This window comes from Zingiber officinale, chromosome 2A (genome assembly GCF_018446385.1).
Source record: "Zingiber officinale cultivar Zhangliang chromosome 2A, Zo_v1.1, whole genome shotgun sequence".
Classification (NCBI taxonomy): domain Eukaryota; kingdom Viridiplantae; phylum Streptophyta; class Magnoliopsida; order Zingiberales; family Zingiberaceae; genus Zingiber; species Zingiber officinale.
The window spans coordinates 23,035,775-23,053,727 of NC_055988.1; the positions used below are offsets into that span (position 1 = coordinate 23,035,775).

Below are 17,953 nucleotides of genomic sequence, written 5' to 3' on the forward strand. Positions count from 1 at the left end.
AATTGAGACTTCCTCCTCAAAATATTTGACAGTATGATTGATCATGTCTGAAAATAGAAAAGAGGGCATGCTGGCAATGGTGACTTGGTTATTGATTGGAATAGGACTTTTTACTATGAGAAAAAGTTTTCCTTTGATCTTGCACACACTAAAACAAGTAAAAAAAATGTTAGTGCCCAAAAGCCAGGGGAAGTCTTTGGGGATAACCCTCCGACGCTAATGACGCAAAGCCTCTGCGAGTGGCGGCCATGAGCACAGCCACCGGCCAAATCGGAGACAACTCTGTGGGTGTCCCTCAAGGCTTACGACGTCGGCAATTGGGGAAGTTCGCGACATGGACGCTATCTTTCTATGTGTTGGCAACAGGCAACAAAATCGATCGGAGCGGCAGCAAACAAGAGCAAAAGGAAGGGGTAGCAATTTTAAACAGGAGATTTGTCATGCATTTATAACTAACTATATGCTCTGATACCATTGTTGATACTCAATAAGCATGAATCAAAATGAATTAAAATGGTAAACACTTACAACAATCTCCCGCAGATCTACAATCGGCGACGATCAGATTTGATGTCTGGAGATCAATCATAGGATCGGAAGGCTCTCCACAATTCCACAAACCAAATCCCACCGTCTCAAATGTTCTTCTCACTCTCCCGTTGTCTCTTTCTCTACACCGTGAATCACCCCCAATGATCCTTGGACGTACCCCTTATAAAGGAAAATAACCCAAGGATATAATGGACTTTTCCATTAAGAGTAGTGGGGAACGTGGGCATGTTCCCACGTTCCCCATTTCCTGTAGGATCAGCATCTGAAGCCAACTAGTGACGAGCCGAGCGAATCGAGGGATCAAACCCATAGACAGCTTCGGCGAAGAATTTGATCAGCTTACGAGGGAGCGAGGAGGAGAGTGGGTGACCGACGGAGGAGAGGTCCTGCTCGTCGACGCAGCTACAGCGGTGAAGCTACAAATCTTAACTGCCTCGAGAACAAAATCGCAAGCAACAAGACTCTCCTTTCTTTTCCACGACCAAGGAGAAGGAGACGTGAGAAAGATCACGGTTTGCAGTGTACTCTCGCCTCTTCTTAAAAAAAAAACTCTAATGGCCATTTATACCAGGTGGAGTTGTACTCTCGCCTCTATTTACAAACAAAAAAAAACTGTAATGACCTTTTATACTAGGTGGAGTTTAGAGTTTAGGGTTTAGAATTTAGTCCCATATCGTTTGTTTTTAATTGACAGAGTGGAACTAGTGCTATAAAATAAGAGGCTATGACACTTTCTCATTCATACCTTTCTCGGCCTTTTGGCTAAGATCATCTGTAGTATCTGTTCTTATCAGTTTAATATCTGATACATGGACAATTGGTTCACTATGATATTAAATTAATTTTTATTTTGGGGAGGGATCATTACAGTAGCTTGCTATTGGATCCTTCGCGTGGCATCCCTGTTTTGCACTATTGTAGGGGTTCGACGCACGCGACCAAGATAAATTAAATTTTTATATTAAATTAAGTTTTTTTAAAATTATTAATTATAGTGCATGAAATTAAATCTTAAAATTTTATATATTTAAAAATAAATACAAAACACATAAAAATAATTGAATTTGTTTACTGAATTAATTATTAATGTTCAGTTAATGAATAAGAAATTTTAAAATTAGAATTGAATAAATTGATGTTTTCTTAGATTAAATTTTGAAATAATTTAATTAGGTCCTTCAATTTAATCGAAATAACTTAATTAGTGTTTTTTTTAATTTGGTAAGAAAAAATGATTTTACTCCGCCGAAGAAAGATAAATCACGTACCAAACAACTTTCTAATAGAGAAAATTCAAGTATTCAACTTACTAATCCTGTGATGGTCAATCCAACCATAAAAATTTTCCACCGGTCCATCAAACCAGTGTTCATAGATCAATCGTCCAATAGAGAAAATTCAAGTATTCAACTTACTAATCCTGGGATGGTCAATCCAACCATAAAAATTTTCCACCGTTCCATCAATCCAGTGTTCTTAGATCAATCGTCCATTAGAGAAAATTCATTCGTTAATTCATCGAGATTTAAACTCAATCCTTAAATATTTGGGAAATTAAAAAAAGTGCCGTATTGTGGTACTATTACACAAGAACAACCTTATTTATTGTTTGAAACTTGTTCAACTATTTACTAAATTTAATTATTTTATTTTATTTTATTTATTTAACATGTTTATAAAAAAGTTATTAATGATCATTATTCACCAACATACTTGTTCAAGTTTATTCGTAAGGTATTGAAATTGTGTTGTATTGAACGAACAAAAATAATTCCTTATTAAATTGAACACCAATCTTATTTTTGAACAATTGGTTCATTTACCGCCCTATCCAGCACGCTTGGGATATGCAACGAGGGCACAATGATAGGGCACACATGGGATGTGTACCGAGAGCACAATGTTGTTACCATCTCGATGATCTTGAACCAACTCCAGACCAATGCTTTGGATAAATAGGCTCGCTCAGTCAAACTGATAAATGGATCACTGAAAGAACATGCCAAATGATAGACCATGGTAAAAACCTAACCCTACAGTCTACGGAGGGCCCGAACTATAGGAGAATAACACGAGGGGTGATTAGCTTGCGGGTTAGATTAAGTAACATGTTAAGGCACTTTCATACCAGGAAGCAACAAAGTTGGGAAAGTTGGCAACAAAGTTCTTTAATATATTTTGCAATGGGAGAAGGAAGCACAACGACCAAATTAAGTAAGATTGACTTTCCACATCTCTTCCCTCCAGGCTATTGTAGGTAGATATAAAAGAAACAAAACGAGTTCAATAGGATGAACCCAGCATATCAAATGAGAACCACTAAAACATCAAGAGTAAGATGCATGAATTGAGACTTCCTCCTCAAAATATTTGATAGTACGATTGATCATGTCTGAAAATTGAAAAGAGGGCATGCTGGCAATGGTGACTTGTTATTGATTGGAATAAGACTTTTTACTATGAGAAAAAGTTTTCCTTTGATCTCGCAAACACAAAAACAAGTAAAAAAAATGTTTGTACCCAGAAATCAGGGGAAGTCTTTGGCGATAGCCCTCTGATGTTAATGACGGAAAGCCTCAGCGAGTGGCGGCCATGAGCAAAGCCACCAGCCAAATCGGAGACAAACTCCGTGGGTGTCCCTCAAGGCCTACGACGTCGGCAATTGGCGAAGTTCGTGACATGGACGCTATCTTTCCATGTGTTGGCAGCGAGAAACAAAATCGATCGGAGCTGCAGCAAACAAGAGCAAAAGGAAGGGGTAGCAATTAAGCAGGAGATTTGTCATGCATTTATATCTAACTATGTGCTTTGATACCATTGTTGATACTCTAAATGCATGAATCAAAATGAATTAAAATGGTAAACACTTACAACAATCTCCCGCAGATCTGCAATCGACGAAGATTGGATTTGCGATCGGAAGAGCAATCATAGGATTGGAAATCTCTCCACAATTCCACGAACCAAATCCCACCGTCTCAGATGTTCTGCTCACTCTCTCGTTGGCTCTTTCTCTACACCGTGAATCGTCCCCCATGATCCTTGGACGCACCCCTTATAAAGGGAAATAACCCAAGGATATGATGGGCTTTTCCATTAAGAGTAGTGGGGAACGTGGGCATGTTCCCACGTTCCCATTTCCTATAGGATCGACATCTGAAGCCGACTAGTGACGAGATGAGCGAATCGGGGGATCAAATCCACAGACAGCTTCGGTGAAAAATTTGAACAGCTTACGAGGGAGTGAGATGGAGAGAGGGTGACCGACGGACGAGAGGCCCTGCTAGTCGACGCAGCTGCAGCGGCGAAGCAACAAACCTTAACTAGCTCGAGAACAAAATCGCAAGCAACAAGACTCTCCTTTCTTTTTCGTGGCCTAGGAGAAGGAGACATGAGAAAGATTACGGTTTGTAGTGTACTCTCGCCTCTTCTGAAAAAAAACACTAAAAAAACTGCAATGACCTTTTATACTAGATGGAGTTTACATGTTAGGGTTTAGAATTTAGGCCCATATCTTTTGTTTTTGATTGACGAAGTGGAACTAGTGCTATAAAAGAAGAGGCTATGACACTTTCTCATTCATACCTTTCTCGGCCTTTTGGCTAAGATCAAGTGTAGTATCTGTTCTTATCAATTTAATATCTGATACGTGGACCATTGGTTCACTATGATATTAAATTAATTTTTATTTTGGGGAGGGATCATTACAGTAGCTTGCTATTGGATCCTTCGCGTGTCATCCCTGTGTTGCACTATTGTAGGGGTTCGACGCCAAGATAAATTAAATTTTTATATTAAATTAAGTTTTTTTTTAAAATTATTAATTATAGTGCAAGAAATTATATCTTAAAATTTTATATATCTAAAAATAAATACAAAACACATAAAAATAATTAAATTTTTTTACTGAATTAATTATTAATGTTCAGTTAATGAATAAGAAATTTTAAAATTAGAAATGAATAAATTGATGTTTTCTTAGATGAAATTTTGAAATACTTTAATTAAAATTTTAAATTTTTTAAGTTATTCAATTGAATTGAAATAACATAATTAGTGTGGTTTATTTTTTTAATTTGGTAAGAAAAAAGGATTTTACTCCGCCCAAGAAAGATAAAACACATACCAAACAACTTTCTAATAGGGAGGACATTTAATGTAAAATACCGGAAATAGGCGAATATTAATAAGGGAATTTTCCGGAATTTTTGGAAATTTTTCGGGAATTTTTCGGAGCTCGTATGGATGAGTTAATGGGGACAAGAACGGGGTTCGGAAAAGCCTATTTAGGTTACCCGATTTAAGCGAGGAAAAGATTATATTTATATATCATTTTCCTTTTTATTTCTTTATTTCTTTTCCCTTGCTTTTGTCGCCGAACCCGAGCCAACCCCGCACCCTTTCCTTATTCTCCCCGACGCCGCCGCGCACCTTCACCTTCGGTGCCCTAACCGCCGGCCGAGCAGTTTTCTCCTCCTCTTCTCAACCCTTTCTTTCCTCCCGACGCCACCCCGGTGCCCTAGCATTTTCCCCGACGCCACTGACACCTCTCGGTCACTTCTCTGTGCCGGCGCCCGAGCTCTAGCACCGCCGCCTTCTTTTGCCGACACTGCCGGTCTACCGCAGGCGCCAGCCACGCCCTAGATTCACCGCCGACCACCTCTGCCTTAGCCTCTTCACCGCTGCACACTGCCGGCCCCAGGTGCTGTGCCCTAGGTATTTGTCACGGGCCACTACGAGTTCTAGCCGTTTTCATGGCTGTATTTCCTTCCTCTCTGCCGAACCCCAGTGCCAACGCCACCTTGCCTGCTGAGTTTGATCTTTGCCCTTTACCGAGTCTTGGCTCCTCCTCACTGATTTGTGGTGATCTTGAAGGTGAGTGTTGATCTCAGTTATGTTTTAGGCTTGGATATTCCTCTATGCTCACTGTCCTGCACTTGTGCCCTAGATTCTACCTTCGATTCTGATCAAATTCCAGCAAGGTGCTATTCTGTGGATTGATTGGTTCCAGCATCACCAGTGGTTGGATCAAGAGCAGAGGTTTGAATCAAGGTAAGAAGTAGAGTAATTGTTACGTGTTGATGAGTTGGATTCATGTATTGGATTAGGAAAATATTGGATTAATCCATGTTTAGGTATAATCTTGATACCTATTGATAATTTATTCATCATTAGGTAGTGTAGAATAATTATGTTATATGGATTTAGGTTTTTGGATTTTTATCAAAAAGGTTGTTTGGGGTTAAGGTAATTAACCCTAATTAACCGTTAGAAAGGTCGAGGGAAATGGTTTAGGGTTTATCCCTAAATTTCTATTTAGGATTTATTTAGTTGTTTATTTGTATTCTAGCTAAATAAAAGTAAAGGTATTTTTGTTTACACAGGGCTCTGATTCGAGACGGTATCTCGACGTCGGATTTGGACCATTTTGTCGGAGGCGGGTACTTTTGACTTATTGTCTTTGATATGCTTAGTAATGAAATTAACATGTTGCATTAATTGTGTTTCTTATCTGTTTCGGTTAATCACTACCCAAATCTTAGTATATGCTTGATTGATTGATTGGTTTGCATCTCATGTATACTTTACCTGTTATTACATGCTTATAGGGGTAGTGATATACCATGCTTGACCATGTTCAGGACCTAGGTTTTATACATTCTGTGTACCTTTGGATTGTTTTGATTCGTTGACCTATGACGCACTTTTATATCCATGTGGATTAGGTCAGGATATTTTTGTGGTTAGTGTCATGCACCATTTGCATGATTGCATGCTGAGCGATAGTCCGCTCCATTATTGTTGAGCACATCGCCAGTTACTGCACACACCACCACCATGGGTTAGTGGTCGATTCAAACAGTGTGTGTTGCGGCAGGGACTTTGTACACCGTTGGTCCGCCATGGGTAGTGTGACACAACGTGTTATCCAGGGATTCCTCCCCGTCATCTGGGAGATGAGAGCATTAGGCTCCCCATTTATGATTTGGGGTAGGAGGATAGGTGTACTCCGACATCCCTTCCACTCGGTCACTCATCGGAGTAGTGACGACAGAGTGCACGGTTGTCACAAACCTACCCACTCGGCCTCACTTTTGTATGAGATGATCGATTGGCGTCGGTGACCAGGGCGCATCATTGGCATCATATGCATGATGTATTTATTGCTTGTGTTTGTGATGTTGCATTTATATGCTACATATTGTTTGGATACCTATGTTTGACATGCATACAGATTCCTATACCACTCGGTTTGTTTGACCTTATACCTGACACTGGTTAGTACAAAGATTCTCTGCTTTACTTCAGATGCATTTTATCTTTCTTATCAGGACGCATGATTAGTGCTAGGTGTTGTTTCTTTACTTTGCATATCAATTGTACTGGTGTTGGACTCACCCGCCCATTGTTGTTATTTTCGGTTGATCTGTCGGAGGGAGTTCGTTTGGTCCCCACAAGACGTAAGTGCTACTCCTATTGGTTTTGAGTTGTTGTTTTATTTTAGCTTTTCGCTATCAGACTTTGTTTTAGTTTTGTTTTGGACTTTACATATGGATATTGTATGGAATCTTTCCGTTTGATGGACTTTTGGTATGATTTGGATTTAGTCTACTACATGCCTGCCTGGACGGCAGAAGACGTGAGTTCATCGGATTTGAGCTTTACGAGTGTAGTGGAGTAGGGTTGATTTCGAGTCAGGGTATAATCTATCTGTTTACTTATATAAACTGCGTGGTGATGCTTTATTTTGTTGTTATTATTCTAGCCGCCTGTGGCTGAGGTATATGTGAGATGTAGAAAAGTTTCAGATTGTCCACCGTACATGGGAGATGCTGCCGAAATTTTCTCAGACTGGGACTCCTTTGGGGCGTGACAATTTAGTGGTATTAGAGCACAGTTTTACGATCTTTGTTTTTGTATTTTGGATATTTTGGGATAACTTGATACCAATTTATTTACTTGGTATTAAAGCGCCAAGTTTGGCGATACTTGTTGGATTTTTGTATTTTGGATTTTCAAGACTATCTGATACCAATTTATTGGTATCAGAGTAGGTTATGGATACCTGATTTTGGTGTTCTGGATTTTTGGATGTCTATTTCGGTTTGTACGTATTTCTGTTATGGTTATGTTTCGACTTCCGTTTCGGATTTTTATGGATTTCCGGCGATTTTCTCGTTTGGAATTTTGAGGTCAGAAGTTGGGGACTGGACAGCGATGGAACATCTCCAGACGGCAAATAGGTATGATGTTTATTTTATGATAGTTATGACATCTATTAGCACTTTATCTTTATTACCTGTCTGGTTATTGTAGACATATTACATGTGATGGGTTAGCCACTGATCATGGTCGACCCTAATAGAGATCAAAGAATATAGTCTCTGGTGATTTTTCATATCATACAATCAGTAGTTTTAGCTTCTGTTACTACTATTAGGAGATGGAGGCACATATCAGCCTCTGCTATTGTTAGCTGGGTAATGGATCATACCTATATATTCCTGTGGACTTAGCCAGTAGAGTTTTTATACTCATATCTTTTGGATATTAGGGTATCCGATACGATGAAAATTGGTCATTTGGGGAGTTATCAGTTTTGATCATTGTTGAGAATGATTTGAGGTTGAGGAATATTGTGAGATCAGATATTGTGATGTGTTGATTTCTAATGATTTATGAGAGTAAATGTTATGTGGTTGTCTGATGATCTATTACTAGATATTTGTTTGGATGATCTATTAGTGGATAATTATTTTGATGATCTATTATTTGGATTGTTGTTGATGGTGACATAGTGAGTGTCATGTATGATATTCACAGGTTTGATGATTATAATTCGTGATCAGATTATAAATTGGGTGCTAGAGAGTTTATGGTTTAGAGTGCCTATGAGATTTTAATAAATCTAGTTAGTTGTGGTTAGTTAACAGGATGATAAAATTGATGTTTACTTCCTCTGATATTGGACTATGTTGATAAATAGTGATTTGATGTTTTGAATGTTAACTTGCTCTCATGGGGAGTAGAGACTGATTCATCTGATATTATGTGGGCTGATATTTTTGAGGATAAAAATGAGAGTGTCTTGATGCTCTTGAATTCTGACTTTGTCTTTTGGGTCGTACACATTTATACATATGATTTTTGAGGGTGTCTAGTAGATTATACCCTAGTGGTTAGATATACATGTCTGATTGTTTATTGGAGGTATTTGTCAATTAAAAACTATGTTGTGAAATGTGCACATATGTTTGAGTGTTTTATTGGATGTATCTTATTGTTTTAATGTGAGTTGTGATATGTGCAGATGTGTTCGGTGTAATATTCAAGGTATTTTATTGATTATATTTGATTTGTGGATGCACTTGTGTCTATTAGGTTTTGTTGGAAGTATTACGTTGATTATACTCTTGGCATAGGTGTATATATGCCATGTGAGGTTGTTTGAGGTGTATTGTCGATTATACCTATGTTGATATATGCACATGGGTTCGGTAGGTATTGTTGGAGGTATCATATTGATTTATACCTGTGCTATGAGTGTGTTTGGTGTGTACAAATGGGAGGATTATGTCGATCACACATATGTTGTGTGAGCAAGTGTGTCAGGTGTATTGTTGGTAGCAGCATGATTTTACTTATGTTGAATGCAGGATGTAGAGTGTCTGCATTATGTTATTTGTTGGATTACCCTGTCAACCCATATTCTTATCAGTGAGTGATTCACTACGATGTTGATAGATTTGAGGATGAGTTTGATTTGTTTACTAGGTTGTTTATACCTTTGGCTGCCCACAATGATATGTGGTTGAGTGATCTCGTGCAGCCTCTAGTTGGATAGTTAGGTACCTTGGACACTTATGGATCGTTTGTGGTGGAGCGGAGTTCCCACATATACATATTTCGGATTGCTGGTAGCGGAGCATTGCTCTCATATCTATTGCAGATACATGTTAGAGATTATTTGTAGTGGAGTGTTACTCCTACATATTGAGGATTTCTTGTGGTAGAGCGTTGCTCCCACATATGTGGTATTTTCTGTGATGGAGCGTTGCTCTCACACTGGAGGATCTATGCTTAGATGATTTATATCGTTGGTGATCATATTTCAGACTTATTGTCAGGGATCTTATGGTTAGAAATGTCTGTGATATGGACATTATGTATCATGATTTTACCATTAGGGTTTGGGAAGCCTTAGAGGTTTTCAGAGACTTGATGATTTTGGTATTCCCAGGATGTTTGGATCGGTTTCCATTGTCTTTGTTGACGGTGTTGTGATCTATTTCGGATCCACGGTGAGTTACACACTTCATCTTTGTATAGTTCTAGAGATGCTTCGATGGAAACATTTAGATGTGAAGATCAGTAGTGCGTATTTTGGTTGTCTTCTGTGAGATGTTTGAGACATACGGGCATCAGTAGGAGTATACCGTGGTTCCACAGGAGATCGAGGTTGTTACCGTTGGGAGTAGACGGAGTCTATAGAAGAGGCTCGCAACTTTCTCTGTTTGGCTCGATATTTCCGGAGATACGTTGAGGGTTTCTCTTGGATTGCTATGCCACTTTCACGCTTGACCAGTATTCAGAAACTTCTTCGACTTTTAGATAAGAGATAATGACTTCTAGAGCCAAGCGGAGACATAAGTGGGCATACAGATCAATTTTGTTTTTTCTTTTTCTTTTCCACGCGCGTTATAACGACGCTGCCTCATGGTTTGTGCGTTGTTTTGATGCAGCACGGCAGGGTAGTCTCCTACTTCTCGGCAGTTGAAGGAGCATAAGGAGAACTACCCAGTACATGACTTGTGGCTGACTGCCATTATTTTGCCTTGAAGATTTGGCAGCAACATCTGTTCGGTATTACATTTGAGATTCTCACTGATAATAAGAGTCTCAAATATATTTTTTTACCCAGAAGGAATTTAATCTCCGACAGAGGAGATGGATGGAATTCCTAAAGGATTATGACTGTACGATTAACTATCACCGGGAAGAGCTAATGTGGTTGCCGATGCGCTTAGCAGGAAGTCCGGAGGGACTTTAGTTTGCCACCGAGTTGTGGTCACAGACTTGATTTAAGGTATCTCCGATTTGGGCCTTGAGGGGTAAGGACAGACAGAGCAAGGTACTCTGGTTACCATGGTTGCTCAGTCGTTGATCAGGACAAGGATACGAGAGTTATAGGCTGCGGATCAGTATTTGCAGTTTATTTGCAGCCAGATAGCTTCCGGCAATAGACTGAGTTCACACGAGATGAGAAAGGTGTTATACACTTCCGAGGCAGATTATGCGTACTTCAGTCTCGTCCGGTCTTTCAGGAGTTACTTCAGGAAGCTCATCGCTCTCGATTTGCGATCCACCCAGGCGGGATCCGCATGTATCGAGATTTGAGGTGTTCCTACTGGTGGAACGGTATGAAGAAAGACATCGCGGAATATGTGGTTAGATGTCTTGTCTGTCAGCAGGTGAAGGCTGAGCACCAGAGACCTGCCGGCTTACTTCGGCAGATTCCTATTCCTGAGTGGAAATGAGAACTCATTACTATGGACTTTGTGGTAGGTTTGTCGAGGACACGACGAGACCATGACGCGATTTGGGTAATCGTAGATCGATTAACCTAATCCGAGCACTTCTTAGCGATTCGGAGGACTGATTCCCTGGATCGATTGGCAGATCTGTATTGCCGAGAGATTATCAGACTACATGGTGTTCCATTGAGTATCATTTCGGATAGAGATCCACGGTTCACGTTTCGTTTCTGGCAGTCTCGCAGCAGCCTGGGCACATAACTCCGTTCAAGACTTTTCCTTCCATGCATGTATGTACATCGAGCGGACCATTCAGACTTTAGAGGATCTGCTGAGGTCATGTGTTATGGATTTCGGAGGCAGTTGGGAGGACCATCTGTCGTTGGTAGAGTTTGCTTACAACAATAGCTTTCATTCGGCTATCCAGATGGCACCGTTTGAGGCGTTGTATGGTAGACCTTGTCGGACACCCGTCCTCTGGGATGAGGTTGGAGAGGCCCAGTTGTTGGGACCTCATAGAGTTCAGCAGGATGCAGAGTTGGTCCGTACTATCAGACGGAGGATGTCAGAGGCGCAGGACCGTCAGAAGAGTTATGCTGATCAGAGACGCAGACCACTAGAGTTCTCTATTGGCGACCATGTATTTTTGAGAGTTTCACTCACGAAAGGGGTGAAGAGATTTGGTCTCAAGGGTAAGTTAGCTCCGCGGTATATTGGTCCTTTCGAGATCTTGGAGAGGATCGGAGCGGTAGCTTACCGATTGGCACTACCACCGTCCCTGTCAGGCTTCCATGATGTGTTCCACGTATCTATGCTGAGGAGATACGTGCCCGATCTGACGCATGTGCTGGCAGATATTCCAGTTCCAGTTCATCCTGACATTACTTATGAGGAGATCCCGGTACGGATTCTCGACCGGAAACAGCGTCAGTTGCGGAACAAGACTATCCGGCTGGTTAAAGTCGGATGGCAGCATCATTCGGACAAGGAGGCTACTTGGGAGCTCGAGGATACTATCTGAGCTCGATATCCCCATCTTTTCACTTGAGGTATGTGATTTAGTTTACCGTTCAGCATTTATACTTTATGTCTGTTGTTGGTACTTGCAGATGGTAGATAACAAAATTTGGGGACCAAATTTTTATTAGTGGGGGAGAATGTAAAATACCGGAAATAGGCGAATATTAATAAGGGAATTTTCCAGAATTTTTGAAAATTTTTTGGGAATTTTTCGGAGCTCGTATGGACGAGTTAACGGGGACAAGAACGGGGTTCGGAAAAGCCACGCCCTAGATTCACCGCCGACCACCTCTGCCTTAGCCTCTTCACCGCTGCACACTGCCGGCCCCAGTTGTTGTGCCCTAGGTATTTGTCACGGGCCACTATGAGTTCTAGCCGTTTTCACGGCTGTATTTCCTTCCTCTCTGCCGAACCCCAGTGCCAACGCCACCTTGCCTGCTGAGTTTGATCTCTGCCCTTTACCGAGTCTTGGCTCCTCCTCACTGATTTGTGGTGATCTTGAAGGTGAGTGTTGATCTCAGTTATGTTTTGGGCTTGGATATTCCTCTATGCTCACTGTCCTGCACTTGTGCCCTAGATTCTACCTTCGATTCTGATCAAATTCCAGCAAGGTGCTATTCTGTGGATTGATTGGTTCCAGCATCACCAGTGGTTGGATCAAGAGCAGAGGTTTGAATCAAGGTAAGAAGTAGAGTAATTGTTACATGTTGATGAGTTGGATTCATGTATTGGATTAGGAAAATATTGGATTAATCCATGTTTAGGTATAATCTTGATACCTATTGATAATTTATTCATCATTAGGTAGTGTAGAATAATTATGTTATATGGATTTAGGTTTTTGGATTTTTATCAAAAAGGTTGTTTGGGGTTAAGGTAATTAACCCTAATTAACCGTTAGAAAGGTCGAGGGAAATGGTTTAGGGTTTATCCCTAAATTTCTATTTAGGATTTATTTAGCTGTTTATTTGTATTCTAGCTAAATAAAAGTAAAGGTATTTTTGTTTACACAGGGCTCTGATTCGAGACGGTATCTCGACGTCGGATTTGGACCATTTTGTCGGAGGCGGGTACTTTTGACTTATTGTCTTTGATATGCTTAGTAATGAAATTAACATGTTGCATTAATTGTGTTTCTTATCTGTTTCGATTAATCACTACCCAAATCTTAGTATATGCTTGATTGATTGATTGGTTTGCATCTCATGTATACTTTACCTGTTATTACATGCTTATAGGGGTAGTGATATACCATGCTTGACCATGTTCAGGACCTAGGTTTTATACCTTCTGTGTACCTTTGGATTGTTTTGATTCGTTGACCTATGATGCACTTTTATATCCATGTGGATTAGGTCAGGATATTTTTGTGGTTAGTGCCATGCACCATTTGCATGATTGCATGCTGAGCGATAGTCCGCTCCATTATTGTTGAGTACATCGCCAGTTACATGGATCTGCACACACCACCACTCATGGGTTAGTGGTCGATTCAGGCTGAGTGTGTTGCAGCAGGGACTCTGTTAGGCACCGTTGGTCCGCTCATGGGTAGTGTGACACAACGTGTTATCCGGCAGGGATTCCTCCTCGTCTTTGAGTACCGGGAGATGAGAGCATCAAGGCTCCCCATTTATGATTTGGGGTAGGAGGATAGGTGTACTCGACAGATCTTCCACTCGGTCACTCATCGTGAGTAGTGACAACAGAGTGCACGGTTGTCCCTACCCACTCGGCCTCACTTTTGTATGAGATGATCGGCTGGACCAGGACGCATCATTGGCTTCATATGCATGATGCATTTATTGCTTGTGTTTGTGGTTGATGCATTTATATATGCGATATTGTTTGGATACCTATGTTTGACATGCATACGTGATTCCTACTCGGACTGCTTGACCTTATACTCAGGACCTGGTTAGTACAGCATTCTCCTGTTTACTTCAGATGCATTTTTATCTTTCTTATCAGGAGACTGTACGCATGATTAGTGCTAGGTGTTGTTTCTTTACTTTGCATATCAATTGTACCTGCTGAGTGTTGGACTCACCCCGCCTCCATTGTTGATATTTTCAGGTTGATGCTGTCAGGAGGGAGTTCCAGTTGCTGGTCCCCACAGCACGTAGTGCTACTCCTCTGCTGGTTTTTGAGTTGTTGTTTTATTTTAGCTTTTCGCTATCAGACTTTGTTTTAGTTTTGTTTTGGACTTTACATATGGATATTGTATGGAATCTTTCCGTTTGATGGACTTTTGGTATGATTTGGATTTATTCTACTACATGCCTGCCTGGACGGCAGAAGAGGTGAGTTCGTCGGATTTGAGCTTTACGAGTGTAGTGGAGTAGGGTTGATTTCGAGTCAGGGTATAATCTATCTGTTTACTTATATAAACTGCGTGGTGATGCTTTATTTTGTTGTTATTATTCCAGCCGCCTGTGGCTGAGGTATATGTGAGATGTAGAAAAGTTTCAGATTGTCCACCGTACAGGGGAGATGCTGCCGAAATTTTCTCGGACAGGGACTCCTCTGGGGCGTGACATTTAATCCTTAGGGAATAAAACATGTAAAACACCTGTATCACTCGAATACCCATTTGGCTACACCGTGGGGGTAGAGTTTGGTTCAAGTTTGGCTTGAGGTTGGTTCGTTTAAATGTTATCAAGTTCTCAATTGAATTGGTATCAAGTACTCAACTTTCGCTGACTAATCCTGTGATGGTCAATCCAGCCATAAAAATTTTCCACCGGTCCATCAATCCAATGTTCTTAGATCAATCGTCCATTAGGGAAAATTCATCCGTTAATTCACCGAGATTTAAACTCGATCCTTAAATATTTGGGAAACTAAAAGTGTCCTATCATGGTACTATTACACAAGAACAACCTTATTTATAGTTTGAAACTTATTCAATTATTTATTAAATTTAATTATTTTATTTTATTTAACATGTTTATAAACAAGTTATTGATGATCATTATTCACCAATATACTTGTTCAAATTTATTCATAAATTTTTGAAGCATGTCCAATTAATTAAAATAGTGTTGTATTGAACACACATAAATAATTTCATATTAAATTGAACACCAAACTTATTTTTGAACCATTGGTTCATTTACCGCCTTATCTGGCATGCTTGGGATATGCAACGAGGGCACAATGATAGGGCACGCTTGGGATATATACCGAGAGCACAATGTTGATACCATCTCGATGATCTTGAACCAACTCCAGACCAATGCTTTGGATAAATAGTCTCGCTCAGTCAAACTGACAAGTAAATTGTTCGGTCACACTGAAAGAACATGCCAAATGAAAGACCTTGGGAAAACCCTAACCCTACGGTCTATGGAGGGCCCAAATTATAGGAGAATAACTCGAGGGGTGATTAGCTTGTGGGTTAGATTAACTAACATGTTAAGGCGCTTTCATACCTGGATGCAACAGAGTTGGGAAAGGAGGCAACAAAGTTCTTTAATATATTTTGCAATGGGAGAAGGAAGCACAAAGGCCAAACTAAGATTGGCATTCCACATCTCATCCCTCCAGGCTATTGCAAGTAGATATAAAAGAAACAAAACGAGTTCAATAGGATGAACTCAGCATAGCAAATGAGAACCACCAAAACCTCAAGAGTAAGATGCATGAATTGAGACTTCCTCCTCAAAATATTTGACAATACGATTGATTATGTTTGAAAATTGAAAAGAGGGCATGCTAGCAATGGTTACTTGGTTATTGATCGGAATAAGACTTTTTACTATGAGAAAAAGTTTTCTTTTGATCTCGCACACACTAAAACAAGCAAAAAAAAATGTTAGTGACAAAAAACTAGGGGAAGTCTTTGGCGATAACCCTCTGACGCAAATGACGCAAAGCCTCTGCGAGTGGCGGCCATGAGCACAACCACCGGCCAATATCAGAGCAAACTTTGTGGGTGTTCCTCAAGGCCTACGACGTCGGCAATTGGGGAAGTTTGCGACATGGACGCTATCTTTCCATGTGTTGGCAGCAGGCAACAAAATTGATCGGAGCGGTAGGAAAAGAGAGCAAAAGGAAGGGGTAGAAATTTTAAGTAGGAGATTTGTCAAGCATTTATAACTAACTATGTGCTATGATACCATTGTTGATACTCTAAATGCACGAATCAAAACGAATTAAAATGGTAAACACTTACAACAATCTCCCACAGATCTACAATCGACGACGATTGGACTTGCTGCCGGAAGAGCAATCATAGGATTGGAAAGCTCTCCACAATTCCACGAACCAAATCTCATCGTCTCAGATATTCTTCTCACTCTCTCGTTGTCTCTTTCTCTACACTGTGAATCATCCGCCATGATCCTTGGACGCACCCCTTATAAAGGAAAATAACTCAAGGATATAATGGACTTTTCCATTAATTGTAGTGGGGAACGTGGGCATGCTCCTACGTTCCCATTTCCTATAGGATCGACATCTGAAGCTGACTAGTGACGAGCCGAGCGAATCGAGGGAACAAACCTACAGACACCTTAGGCAAAGAATTTGATCAGCTTACGAGGGAGCGAGGCGGAGAGAGGTTGACCGATGGAGGAGATGTCCTGCTTGTCGACGCAGCTGCTGCGGCGAAGCAACAAAATGCCTCGAACAAAATCACAAGCAACAAGACTCTCCTTTCTTTTCCGTGGCCAAGGAGGAGGCGTGAGAAAGATCACGGTTTGGTGTACTCTTCTTAAAAAAAAACTCTAATGACCATTTATACCAGGTGGAGTTGTACTCTCGCTTCTATTTACAAACAAAAAAAACTGTAATGACCTTTTATACTAGGTGGAGTTTAGAGTTTAGGGTTTAAAAGTTAGTGCCATATCATTTTTTTTGATTGATGGAGTGGAACTAGTGCTATAAAAGAAGAGGCTATGGCACTTTCTCATTCATACCTTTCTCGGCCTTTTGGCTAAGATCAAGTGTAGTATCTATTCTTATCAGTTTAATATCTGATACGTGGACCATTGGTTCACTATGATATTAAATTAATTTTTATTTTGGGGAGGGATCATTACAGTAGCTTGCTATTGGATCCTTCACGTGTCATCCCTGTGTTGCACTATTGTAGGGGTTCGGCGCACCTGATGTAAAATACCGGAAAATAGGCGAATATTAATAAGGGATTTTTCTGGAATTTTTGGATATTTTTCTGGAATTTTTCGGAGCTCGTATGGACGAGTTAACGGGGACCGGAACGGGGCTCGGAAAAGCCTGTTTGGGCTACCCGATTTAAGTGAGGAATTGTTCCTTTAATAAATTCTTTTTATTTAAATATTTCTTATTTCTTTATTCTCTTCTCTTCATCGCCGAAAAAAAAAAAACCCAAAGTCCCGCACCTCTTCCCTTTTCTCCCCGACGCCGCCGCAACCTCTCACTGCCCTAACCACCGGCCGACGGTTTCTTCTTCCTGAGCCGCACATCGAAGCCCTCTTCTTCTTCTTCTTCCTCCGGCGACGCCGCACGAACAGAATCGCTTCTGCCCTAGGTGCCGACGCCGAGAGTCCTACTTCCTTTTCTCTCCTCGCGTCTTCCTCGCCGACCCCAGCCGTGTCCTAATCGGCTGAGCCGATCCTTTTCCCCTGCTGCTTATCCTCTGCCGCCAACGAGGAGAGTGCCGGCCACCCTTCCTTTGCCCTCGAGCCCGAGCCACATAACCGAGATCTCCTTCCTTCTACTCCTCTGCCGCCGGCGACTAGAGCCACAGCCGACTCCTTGTTGCCCTAACAGTGGAGATACTGAGCAGAGGGCCACTGCCGACGCCAACCTACCGTCGGTGCCTTCTCTGTGTCGTGCCCTAGATCCTAGCCAACAAGGTGAGT

The 17,953-nt window shown here is 40.9% G+C and overlaps 3 non-coding genes across 3 annotated transcripts; all 3 read left to right on the forward strand.

Moving 5' to 3' along the window:
• Window positions 1-1,293: 1,293 nt before the first annotated feature.
• LOC122044826 lies at window positions 1,294-1,491 on the forward strand. Its single transcript, XR_006129824.1, has one exon. It is a non-coding gene; the product is annotated as a U2 spliceosomal RNA (small nuclear RNA).
• A 2,642-nt stretch (window positions 1,492-4,133) lies between these two features.
• Window positions 4,134-4,331, forward strand: LOC122044807. Its single transcript, XR_006129807.1, has one exon. It is a non-coding gene; the product is annotated as a U2 spliceosomal RNA (small nuclear RNA).
• A 12,691-nt stretch (window positions 4,332-17,022) lies between these two features.
• LOC122044665 lies at window positions 17,023-17,220 on the forward strand. Its single transcript, XR_006129689.1, has one exon. It is a non-coding gene; the product is annotated as a U2 spliceosomal RNA (small nuclear RNA).
• Window positions 17,221-17,953: the final 733 nt, after the last annotated feature.